The sequence below is a fragment of the Pseudophryne corroboree genome, unplaced genomic scaffold (genome assembly GCF_028390025.1).
Source record: "Pseudophryne corroboree isolate aPseCor3 unplaced genomic scaffold, aPseCor3.hap2 scaffold_1194, whole genome shotgun sequence".
NCBI classification, from domain to species: Eukaryota; Metazoa; Chordata; class Amphibia; order Anura; family Myobatrachidae; genus Pseudophryne; species Pseudophryne corroboree.
The window spans coordinates 92,501-105,000 of record NW_026967819.1 but is presented as its reverse complement, the minus strand read 5'-3'; the positions used below and the strand labels follow the sequence as shown (position 1 = coordinate 105,000).

General features: G+C 42.6%; 7 non-coding genes across 7 annotated transcripts; all 7 read left to right on the top strand.

Moving 5' to 3' along the window:
* The first annotated feature begins 508 nt into the window (after positions 1–508).
* TRNAS-AGA (transfer RNA serine (anticodon AGA)) lies at positions 509–590 on the top strand. The gene has a single exon. It is a non-coding gene; the product is annotated as a tRNA-Ser (tRNA).
* Positions 591–1,492: 902 nt separating this feature from the next.
* TRNAY-GUA (transfer RNA tyrosine (anticodon GUA)) lies at positions 1,493–1,582 on the top strand. Its single transcript is given in 2 exon segments — positions 1,493–1,529; positions 1,547–1,582. It is a non-coding gene; the product is annotated as a tRNA-Tyr (tRNA).
* A 1,218-nt stretch (positions 1,583–2,800) lies between these two features.
* TRNAY-GUA (transfer RNA tyrosine (anticodon GUA)) lies at positions 2,801–2,890 on the top strand. Its single transcript is given in 2 exon segments — positions 2,801–2,837; positions 2,855–2,890. It is a non-coding gene; the product is annotated as a tRNA-Tyr (tRNA).
* A 239-nt stretch (positions 2,891–3,129) lies between these two features.
* TRNAS-AGA (transfer RNA serine (anticodon AGA)) lies at positions 3,130–3,211 on the top strand. The gene has a single exon. It is a non-coding gene; the product is annotated as a tRNA-Ser (tRNA).
* Positions 3,212–4,113: 902 nt separating this feature from the next.
* TRNAY-GUA (transfer RNA tyrosine (anticodon GUA)) lies at positions 4,114–4,203 on the top strand. Its single transcript is given in 2 exon segments — positions 4,114–4,150; positions 4,168–4,203. It is a non-coding gene; the product is annotated as a tRNA-Tyr (tRNA).
* Positions 4,204–11,986: 7,783 nt separating this feature from the next.
* On the top strand, positions 11,987–12,076 carry TRNAY-GUA (transfer RNA tyrosine (anticodon GUA)). Its single transcript is given in 2 exon segments — positions 11,987–12,023; positions 12,041–12,076. It is a non-coding gene; the product is annotated as a tRNA-Tyr (tRNA).
* Positions 12,077–12,315: 239 nt separating this feature from the next.
* Positions 12,316–12,397, top strand: TRNAS-AGA (transfer RNA serine (anticodon AGA)). Its single transcript has one exon. It is a non-coding gene; the product is annotated as a tRNA-Ser (tRNA).
* The last annotated feature ends 103 nt before the right edge of the window (positions 12,398–12,500 follow it).

Below are 12,500 nucleotides of genomic sequence, written 5' to 3'. Positions count from 1 at the left end.
ATATTTTCCAAATGATTAAACATGACAATTTGTGTGATAAAGCAACACAGGAATAAGTAGTTGAATCTCTTTTGTGTAGTCAAATCATTTTTCATTTTGCTTGGAAAGTTGATAATGTTTAAAATTAACACTCAATCATTTTAATAGCACGTAATATCACAGTTGTACGATCATGGAATCCTTCGATAGCTCAGCTGGTAGAGCGGAGAACTGTAGAGGTGATTGGTACATAAATCATTAGGTCGCTGGTTCAATTCTGGCTCGAAGGATGATGCTTTTGATAAACTTAGATGTCAGTACTGACATTTTACAAACCCAAAACTGTACCAAGTATAAAGCATTCTCCAAGTTATATTTTAAAAATCATTAACGCAGGTCACTGTGGTCAGGATTAACTTCCCATGGAAATCATCTCTGATACAATATTACTTCAGTCATCCTCACAGCCTGAAATGAAGTAGCTCAACCCATAGAGAAACTTTTGTGAAAATATCACATTGCATGAGAGGTAGTCGTGGCCGAGTGGTTAAGGCGATGGACTAGAAATACATTGGGATCTCCCCACGCAGGTTCAAATCCTGCCGACTACGACCACATGGTTGTTTTATTTTTCAGAAAATTTACTAAAAGCTTGAAACCAGTGTTGCTCAGGGTGAGTCAGGAACTGGCACATCAAAATCTTTAGGATGCCTGCCTGTTTTCTCTTTCTCTATCCGTCATTCTCCTCCTCTACTTGAGACTGAGCCCAGGAATCTCAGCAGCAATACTAAGTAGCATTTATTAATTACAAATGCATTTTGAATGTCAAATTTGTAAAAAAGTTTTGTACATTTAGCAAAATATCAAATTCATTTGAAAGAAAATGATGTCCACTCAAAGTAAAAAGAGCTTTGGTAACTTTCAATGCACAACATTTTACTTTCAAATCGTGTCAGATGACTTTCAGTGCTAATTATTATATCATTAACCTCTCCTTTATTAAAAATTGTGCTTTAATGCAAAAAAAGAAAAATAATTGTCTGTGCATACTCTCATGTAGCACAATTATCTTCACTAGCTCAAAAGGGCCGCTCATTGTCCAAAATGAATTGTCAAATCAGAACAAACAATGGAATATCCCCATCATTCCTGGAACACTTGATTAGTTTACAAAACAAGCAAAATGTAAAAGAGTGTAGAAGGTTTGATAGGCTCAAGCTTCTTTAATCTTGATGTAAGTTTGGCTACACTAAAAAATCTATTGAAAGTGCTTTCCAAACTAGCTCTGTAGCCAGTTGATAGTAATTGCACAAATATAAGTCAAACTATTAGTGATATTTTCCAAATGATTAAACATGACAATTTGTGTGATAAAGCAACACAGGAATAAGTAGTTGAATCTCTTTTGTGTAGTCAAATAATTTTTAATTTTGCTTGGAAAGTTGATAATGTTTAAAATTAACACTCAATCATTTTAATAGCACGTAATATCACAGCGGTACGCTCATGGAATCCTTCGATAGCTCAGCTGGTAGAGCGGAGCACTGTAGAGGAGATTGGTACAGAAATCCTTATGTTGCTGGTTCAATTCCAGCTCGAAGGATGACGCTTTTGATAAACTTAGATGTCAGTACTGACATTTTACAAACCCAAAACTATACCAAGTATAAAGCATTCTCCAAGTTATATTTTAAAAATCTTTAACGCAGGTCACTGTGGTCAGGATTAACTTCTCATGGAAATCATCTCTGATACAATATTACTTCAGTCATCCTCACAGCCTGAAATGAAGTAGCTCAACCCATAGAGAAACTTTTGTGAAAACATCACATTGCATGAGAGTTAATCATGGCCGAGTGGTTAAGGCAATGGACTAGAACTCAATTGGGGTCTCCCCGCGCAGGTTCAAATCCTGCCGACTACAACCACATGGTTGTTGTTTTTTTCAGAAAATTTACTAAAAGCTTGAAACCAGTGTTGCTCAGGGTGAGTCAGGAACTGGCACATCAAAATCTTTAGGATGCCTGCCTGTTCTCTCTTTCTCTATCCGTCATTCTCCTCCTCTACTTGAGACTGAGCCCAGGAATCTCAGCAGCCATACTAAGTAGCATTTATTAATTACAAATGCATTTTGAATGTCAAATTTGTAAGAAAGTCTTGTACATTTAGCAAAATATCAAATTCATTTGAAAGAAAATGATGTCCACTCAAAGTAAAAAGAGCTTTGGTTACTTTCAATGCACAACATTTTTCTTTCAAATCGTGTCAGATGACTGTCAGTGCTAATTATTATATCATTAACCTCTCCTTTATTAAAAATTGTGCTTTAATGCAAAAAAAGAAAAATAATTGTCTGTGCATACTCTCATGTAGCACAATTATCTTCACTAGCTCAAAAGGCCCTTTGTCCAAAATGAATTGTCAAATCAGAACAAACAATGGAATATCCCCATCATTCCTGGAACACTTGATTAGTTTACAAAACAAGCAAAATTTAAAAGAGTGTAGAAGGTTTGATAGGCTCAAGCATCTCTAATCTTGATGTAAGTTTGGCTACACTAAAAAATCTATTGAAAGTGCTTTCCAAACTAGCTCTCTAGCAGTTGATAGTAATTGCACAAATATAAGTCAAACTATTAGTGATATATTCCAAATGATTAAACATGACAATTTGTGTGATAAAGCAACACAGGAATAAGTAGTTGAATCTCTTTTGTGTAGTCAAATCATTTTTCATTTTGCTTGGAAAGTTGATAATGTTTAAAATTAACACTCAATCATTTTAATAGCACGTAATATCACAGTTGTATAATCATGGAATCCTTCGATAGCTCAGCTGGTAGAGCGGAGGACTGTAGAGGTGATTGGTACAGAAATCATTAGGTCGCTGGTTCAATTCTGGCTCGAAGGATGATGCTTTTGATAAACTTAGATGTCAGTACTGACATTTTACAAACCCAAAACTGTACCAAGTATAAAGCATTCTCCAAGTTATATTTTAAAAATCATTAACGCAGGTCACTGTGGTCAGGATTAACTTCCCATGGAAATCATCTCTGATACAATATTACTTCAGTCATCCTCACAGCCTGAAATGAAGTAGCTCAACCCATAGAGAAACTTTTGTGAAAATATCACATTGCATGAGAGGTAGTCGTGGCCGAGTGGTTAAGGCGATGGACTAGAAATACATTGGGATCTCCCCACGCAGGTTCAAATCCTGCTGACTACGACCACATGGTTGTTTTATTTTTCAGAAAATTTACTAAAAGCTTGAAACCAGTGTTGCTCAGGGTGAGTCAGGAACTGGCACATCAAAATCTTTAGGATGCCTGCTTGTTTTCTCTTTCTCTATCCGTCATTCTCCTCCTCTACTTGAGACTGAGCCCAGGAATCTCAGCAGCAATACTAAGTAGCATTTATTAATTACAAATGCATTTTGAATGTCAAATTTGTAAGAAAGTTTTGTACATTTAGCAAAATATCAAATTCATTTGAAAGAAAATGATGTCCACTCAAAGTAAAAAGAGCTTTGGTTACTTTCAATGCACAACATTTTACTTTCAAATCGTGTCAGATGACTTTCAGTGCTAATTATTATATCATTAACCTCTCCTTTATTAAAAATTGTGCTTTAATGCAAAAAAAGAAAAATAATTGTCTGTGCATACTCTCATGTAGCACAATTATCTTCACTAGCTCAAAAGGGCCGCTCATTGTCCAAAATGAATTGTCAAATCAGAACAAACAATGGAATATCCCCATCATTCCTGGAACACTTGATTAGTTTACAAAACAAGCAAAATTTAAAAGAGTGTAGAAGGTTTGATAGGCTCAAGCTTCTTTAATCTTGATGTAAGTTTGGCTACACTAAAAAATCTATTGAAAGTGCTTTCCAAACTAGCTCTGTAGCCAGTTGATAGTAATTGCACAAATATAAGTCAAACTATTAGTGATATTTTCCAAATGATTAAACATGACAATTTGTGTGATAAAGCAACACAGGAATAAGTAGTTGAATCTCTTTTGTGTAGTCAAATCATTTTTCATTTTGCTTGGAAAGTTGATAATGTTTAAAATTAACACTCAATCATTTTAATAGCACGTAATATCACAGTTGCACGATCATGGAATCCTTCGATAGCTCAGCTGGTAGAGCGGAGCACTGTAGAGGAGATTGGTACAGAAATCCTTAGGTCGCTGGTTCAATTCCGGCTCGAAGGATAATGCCTTTGATAAACTTAGATGTCAGTACTGACATTTTACAAACCCAAAACTGTACCAAGTATAAAGCATTCTCCAAGTTATATTTTAAAAATCATTAACGCAGGTCACTGTGGTCAGTATTAACTTCCCATGGAAATCATCTCTGATACAATATTACTTCAGTCATCCTCACAGCCTGAAATGAAGTAGCTCAACCCATAGAGAAACTTTTGTGAAAACATCACATTGCATGAGAGGTAGTCGTGGCCGAGTGGACTAGAAATCCATTGGGGTCTCCCCGCGCAGGTTCAAATCCTGCCGACTACAACCACGTGGTTGTTTTATTTTTCAGAAAATTTACTAAAAGCTTGAAACCAGTGTTACAAAACAAGCAAAATTTAAAAGAGTGTAGAAGGTTTTATAGGCTCAAGCATCTCTAATCTTGATGTAAGTTTGGCTACACTAAAAAATCTATTGAAGATCCTCCGCTCTCCACTGCCCGGGCGAGAGGGGGGCCCTGTGACTGACGGGACTCTCACCGATTCCACCAACGAGCTCTCCCCCGCTGGCTGGGGTGCAGGTACCAGCGCTGCTGCATCTCAGGATTAGAGCCCGGCGGCGCCATCTTGGTGTCTGGCAGGTTTTATAAACTGGAAGCTGCGGTTCAGTGGGGGGACACTGACCTACTCTTAATGTGCTGCAGGTAGTGGGGGCTGCTGGGAACCCTCTCCCCTTTGCTTTTGGGGTATATTGACTGCCCGGGCTAGGCTCTGTCAGAGGAAACAGTGATCCTTGGAGTGGCCTGCAGCTGCCCCTATCCCACTTCTCACTACTCCCACCCTGTGTTATAGTGGGCTCGGTGACCTATATTTTTATGGCGCATAGTGACGGCAATACTGAGTGGATTCCTTGCCTAAATACGCTCTCCCTGCCTGACCAGGAGAACCGAAACTGTGGGACCCTGATGAATCTCACCCCCTTGTTGCTGTTGTCTCACTTCCTTGTATTATAACAAAACATCTTGCCTATTGGAGTAGGCACTGCCATGTGAACTTATCCCCACCTTCCTGGGAGTGGATGCTTCCTTCATCCACCATGTGAGGCCACCTCGAGGAGTAATGTCTGACACCTTCTGACACATACTTCCGGCATAGCGACCACGGGTTTGTCTTGCTACCCCTACACTCTTATGCTGGACCCGACACGGCTTCGCAGCCAATCCGATATATACGCGTTCCACGACCATGCAACCTGGTTTCTATAGCCGCAGCTGCACCTGTCCCTCTCTTTTAAATGATTGTTGCGTAGTGCTCTTCAGATATCTGTCCCCAACTGCTTGAAACGGGAACGAGGGAGTGGTCTCCGTGGGATTAGTGGCGTCCAGTCATCCTGTGCTTATGTCTCCGTTCCTGTCATAAAGAGGCTGTCGCTTAAATCCTCTCCCTGCTACTCTTCATTGGTTTACCCTCTCCGGATTCAAAAGCCGCCCTTTCATGAGTCGCAGGAAACGTAAGGGAGTAAGAACCCCAGTCCGCCTGTCTGAAGTTCCCCCCCGCTCGGACCTTCGAAGATATCTCAATCTCCAAAAAGACACGGACATGTCAGTCCCGTCGACGCCCACCTCTCCCGCTCACTCTGAGGGGTCTGGGACAAAAGTCGAATCCAGAGCGATCACACCTGCTCTGAGCTCCACTGGACAACAGGATATGCAGAAAGTCCTTAAACTCTTGCAGTCCTTGCCCACCAAGGCAGATTTCACATCCTTGGAGAGTAGGCTTTGGGACGTAGTACACTCAGAAGTGTCCACACTTCGGTCCGAATTTAGTCAGCTAGGCTCTCGCATCGAAACGCTGGAGTCTACTGGAGAGGAATCCAATGCTTTCCATCATGTATTGGTGGACACCATTAAACTTCAAGCAGAGGAGATTCAGAACCTACACGACCATCTTGACGATTTAGACAATAGGGGACGCAGAAACAACCTGCGGGTGAGGAGCATCCCTGAGGACATACCCCAACAAAACATCCCAGATGTCCTAAACAAAATCTTCGGTGCAGTCCTGGAGACCGATCCAAACGACCCCATTGTCTTCGACAGAGCACACAGGGCGCTGCGTCCTAGAGGCCTGCAGTCTGACCGGCCACGAGATATTATCTGTCGCCTACACTACTATAGCCAAAAAGACGAGATAATTAGAAAAATCCAGAACTCTGGCGACTTAGACTTCAATGGCTCGCCCATTCAGGTTTTTCAAGATCTTTCTCGTCACACCCTACAATCTAGATGTCAATTGAAGCCCTTAACGGACATCCTCCGTAAGAATAACATCAAATATAAATGGGGATTTCCCTTCAGCATTACAGCCACTAATGAGGGTCAGACGGCCACGATTCGGACCCCTGAGTATGTCGCTCTCTTCTGCTCCACTCTGTCAATTGATCCAGTGCAGACCCCTGAGTGGCAATCCGTACGCTCGAGGATCCGCCCCCCTCAACCCCCACGGGTCGACCCTCCTTTTCAAACAGTGGGCTCCCCCTCAGCATCGCAAAAGTGGAATCGCTCCTCCCCGCCCTCTGCATCTTCCTCACCGGCTGCGTAGACCTGAGTATCCCTCTATCTGATCTGTGACTTTTGCTTATGACAGGGGAACTTTCAGCCCATGGACAGCTGTGACGCCACGCAGGGACTCTGTGGAGGGGGCCATTACCTATTGGATGGATTTCCGCAGTGAGATTCTATGCAGTCGGAAGACGCAATGCCTCCCAGGCCCTGTTTCTTTCTTTCTCTGATAATTGCCTTTAGCTTGAGAGGCCTGAACATTGTATAACTCGTTTAAGGAGATGACCCCGCATCTCTACCATAGTATATACTGCTTTAAATTAGTTGGGGGCGCGTATTGTTATCATTATGCTGATCAGTTGTATTTGCATTCCTGTGGTCGCTAAAAAAATGTAATATATATATATTTTTTTTATGTGGTTTGTGTCGGAGGGTGGATTCGTTCCTTCCTTGTTACCCCGTTTGCACCGCAATGTTTGGTCCCGGTCCGATTGATGGGACTATTGTCTCCATCGCTCGAACAACCGGGAGCGGTGTCTTGTTTCTTGTTCTCTTGTTTTACACTGTTATGTCTTTTTGTTCTGCTGTTCTTCTGCCCCCTTCTTCTCTTTTCTCTTTTTTCCTTCTGGTTCTCTCCTCCCTTCCTGCGCTGGCTGGATTTGCGTGTGCTCGACCCCTGCCCCATATTGTTGGAATCTTCAGGAGGCTAGATCCTACATTTTTTCCTTTTTTTCCCTTTTTTAAGCCAAGAATATGGCGCTGATAAAGGTGGTTTCTATTAACGCCCGGGGACTCAACATTCCTGAGAGACGGTCAAGGGCCCTGCGAGAACTTAAGGCCGAGAAAGCAGATGTTGCCTTTGTGCAAGAAACCCACTTTAAAGAGGGGGCAGCCCCTTCTCTCAGGAATAGGGACTTCCCTACAGGTTATTTCTCCAATAATACTGAAGGTAAAACCCTAGGGGTAGCAATATTGTTCACCAAACATGTTACCCTTGCCGATGTAGTATGTCATCAACTTATTCCCGGCAGGGCTCTGCTTCTCAATTGCAATGTGGCCAATAGGGCTCTCACCTTTCTTAACATCTATGCCCCAAATAAGGCACAGCCGGCCTTTTTAGAAAGGGTCCTTACCCTAGCCCAGCCCCATGTTAACGGAATTTTGCTCTTCGGTGGGGACTTAAATTGGTCCCTGGAACCTCGTTTTGACTCCTCTAACCCCTCGCCTAGGTACTCTGATAAACTCCATCGTAGGGTCCGGAGAATTCTACATAATTTCCAACTCATTGACGTATGGAGGGTACAACACCCCTCTACTCATGACTTCACTTTCTACTCACACCCGCACAACACTTACACTAGGATTGACTACTTATTTATCACTCATAGGTTTTTACACTTGGTTGAGGTCTCTGCAGTGGGTAACATATCCTGGGCTGATCATGCTCCAGTCTCTTTGGGGGTTTGTTTGTCCCCACCTCGCCTCAATTCTTACACATGGAGATTGAACGAGCTGATCCTTCAGGATCCGTATTGCCAACAGCAGATTAGGGAAGCTATTACTGAATATATTGACGTGAACGACACTGCTGAGATCTATAAAGTGGTGGTCTGGGAGGCCCATAAGTGCGTTATAAGGGGCAAACTCATACAATTAGGTGCTCTAAGGAAAAAACAACACATGGCGGCTCGGGTGGCCTTGATTCAAAAAATTCAAGCCCTAGAACTTCTTCATAAATCCGCTTTGTCAGATGATACCCTTCAGCCTCTATTATTGGCTCGGAAGGAATTAGACTCACTTATGTCTTACAGACTGAAATTGGAGGCGAAGAAATGCCGTAGTCGCTATTTTCTATGGGGGAATAAACCTGGGAAGCTGCTGGCACGGGCACTCCAGGCCCAACGGGCAGCATCTTTCATATCCAAAGTTAAAACACATGCTGGACCAACACAGAGTACCACGACAGAGATAGCAGCAGCCTTCCGAAGTTATTACACCGAGTTATATAACCTCAGAGGTTCTACCGAAGCAGGGCTTGACCTCTCCCGAAAGGCCTCTATTGCAGAGTTCCTACGGGAAATTAATTTTCCCACACTTTCACCGGAGGAAGTTGAATCACTTGAGGCCCCCTACACTCTTTCAGAGCTTGAGGAAGCTATTAAAACTACCCCTAATGGCAGGAGCTGGGCCCCGACGGGATCCCGTTGGTATATTATAAGACATTTGGAGACGTTTTGTTGCCACTGATGCTTAGAGCCTTTAATCAGGTTTCGGACCGGTCCCCCTTCTCTCCCCAGTCTCTGCTTGCACACATCACGGTGATCCCTAAGGAGGGTAAGGACCCTGCCCAATGTTCCAGCTATAGGCCCATTTCCCTGTTAAATGTAGATTTAAAGCTCTTCGCCAAATTAATGGCGAATCGCCTAAAACTCTTCCTTCCGTCCCTAGTGCACTCGGACCAAGTGGGGTTTGTCCCGGGCCGTGAGGCTAGAGATAACACCACGAAGGTCCTAGATTTAATTTCTTACGCCTCAACCTGTAAATCTCCTTCTATTCTTCTCTCCACTGACGCGGAAAAAGCGTTCGATAGAGTTGATTGGGATTTTCTGTTGGGGGTAATGGAACACTTGGGCTTGGGCCGAGTAGGACTACAGAGACTTAGGGCCCTATACTCTGGGCCCGCGGCTCGTGTCCGTATAAATGGGGAGCTGTCGGACCCATTTCAGATACGGAATGGCACTCGTCAGGGTTGTCCTTTGTCACCGCTTATCTTTGTGCTATGCATGGAGGCCCTGGCGAGGGCCATTCGTCAGAACGTGAACATCACGGGGCTGCAGGTGGGAAAGACAGAATATAAGCTTGCCTTGTTTGCGGACGATCTCCTCGCAGTGATATCCAACCCTTTGACCTCAGTACCCAATCTCATTAAAGAATTTAAGCGTTTTGGCACTCTCTCCAATTTCAAAATTAACTTGCAAAAGTCCACGGCATTAAATTTAACTTTGGATCAGACGAGTCTCCAAGTTCTCCAATCCATTTTGCCCTTCGCATGGCACCCAACACAATTAAAATATTTAGGGGTGATCCTCCATAGGGATCTTTCTCAGATTTACCACTCAAATTTTCCCCCACTTTTATCCAAACTCCAATCTGACCTTACCAAATGGGGTGGGAAAAAAATTTCATGGATAGGTAGAATAGGGGTAGTTAAGATGAACATCTTACCCAGAATCCTGTACCTCCTGCAAACATTGCCCATCGCTATCCCTCGATCATGGTTTACCTCCCTACAACGTAAGATTAGAGACTACGTTTGGGCGGGATGTAAGCCACGATTTAAGCATGACATTCTTTTTAGACGAAAACACCAAGGAGGTCTTCAACTTCCCCACTTTTTCTCATACTACCAAGCAGTACTCCTTACGAGAGTAATGGAGTGGAGCCGCAAACTCCATAGGAAACAGTGGGTAGATATCGAATTGGCCTCTCTTCCCTCCCTTAGCTCGGATTCCCCTTGGCTCTCTAAAGTCCCCCGGGTAATGCATCCACTGGCTGGCCCTCTATTTCTGAGCTGGCGTCTTCTACGTACCATTCCCCACGTTTCCGCGCCCCCTTCTCCACTTTTACCATTGTTTGGGAATCCTGAGTTTCCCCCAGGTTGCCACTCCCTGTCGTTTTGTTTATGGCGAGAAAGAGGCATCCTGAGAGTAGATCAGCTGCTGGATGCGTCTGGCGTGATACCCTTCCCCGAATTGCAGACTAAATGGAATCTACCTAACAAAGAAATATGGAGGTATCTCCAAATTAAACATTACCTAATGACTTTTTGCTCTTCTGGGGGGGGGGGTGAACGGGCTATGACTTTGTTCGAACGGCTGTGTCTCTCCCAATCATATCCCAGACACACTCTATCTACGTTTTATAAATGGATAATAGACCACAGATTTTCTTCCCAACCTAAGTATGTCAGGGATTGGGAACTAGATCTCGCGGGTTTAGTTACTACAGATGATTGGGAAGATATCTATAATAATACTTTTTCCCTAACTACCAATGTTTTGGCCCTGGAGACTCACTACAAAGTACTCACAAGGTGGTATAGATGCCCAAATCTCCTTGCGAAAATCTACCCCGGAGTACCCAACACATGTTGGCGATGTAGGACAGCCGTGGGTACCCCCCTACATATATGGTGGGAATGCTCTCTTCTTCAACCATATTGGAACAAAGTGGTGGAGACAACTAACATTATTCTAGGCGAAGATCTACCCTGTTGTTCTAGTTTTTGGCTATTAAATCTTACTCGTACACCCAGACATCGACTTAAGAAATCACTATTACGACATATTTTAAGTGCCTACAAGGCAATTATTCCAGTACACTGGAAATCTACAGTGATTCTTACTATGAAGGAGTGGAACGCCTGCCTAGATCATTATATGGCAATGGAGGACTTCATTGCGTCTCTAGAAGTGAGAAACACATCCTTTAATGCCACTTGGAGCCCTTGGCTCGAATACAAAGAGACAATCCATTATAAATCTTCCCTTTGAGGATAAAACCTCATTTTTTATTACATTTAAGTAGTCCCCTGCTATTGATGTAGCAGGGTTCCATGAGTTGGGAGGAGAGAACCCCCCCCCCTTTTTTTTTGTTGCTCTAAATCTTTTTCCTTGGGATACCCTTTCCCCTCCTCCCCTTTCTTGGGAGTAATTCTACTCCTTTTCTCTGGGCTCTTTTTCTCTTGTTCTTTATCTTTCCTCTCCCTCTTCTATTTTCTTCTTTTTTACATATCTGAGTAGTTGCAACTCTAGATCTGTTTTTGGAGACGCAATATGTTAGTCGAAATGCAGCATTCCCCCTACGGATCCTGTTAATGCTCACATCTCCGGGTTCTTTTTGATGTTGTATCTCGGTTACGACTACCTGTTGTTTACATTTTTGAAATTATCAATAAAAATCAATTTGCAAAAAAAAAAAAAAAATCTATTGAAAGTGCTTTCCAAACTAGCTCTGTAGCCAGTTGATAGTAATTGCACAAATATAAGTCAAACTATTAGTGATATTTTCCAAATGATTAAACATGGCAATTTGTGTGATAAAGCAACACAGGAATAAGTAGTTGAATCTCTTTTGTGTAGTCAAATCATTTTTCATTTTGCTTGGAAAAATGATAATGTTTAAAATTAACACTCAATCATTTTAATAGCACGTAATATCACAGTTGTACGTTCTTGGAATCCTTCGATAGCTCAGCTGGTAGAGCGGAGGACTGTAGAGGAGATTGGTACAGAAATCCTTAGGTCGCTGGTTCAATTCTGGTTCGAAGAATGACGCCTTTGATAAACTTAGATGTCAGTACTGACAATTTACAAACCCAAAACTATACCAAGTATAAAGCATTCCCCAAGTTATATTTTAAAAATCATTAACGCAGGTCACTGTGGTCAGGATTAACTTCCCATGGAAATCATCTCTGATACAATATTACTTCAGTCATCCTCACAGCCTGAAATGAAGTAGCTCAACCCATAGAGAAACTTTTGTGAAAACATCACATTGCATGAGAGGTAGTCGTGGCCGAGTGGTTAAGGCGATAGACTAGAAATCCATTGGGGTCTCCCCGCGCAGGTTCAAATCCTGCCGACTATGACCACATGGTTGTTTTATTTTTCAGAAAATTTACTAAAAGCTTGAAACCAGTGTTGCTCAGGGTGAGTCAGGAACTGGCACATCAAAATCTTCAGGATGCCTG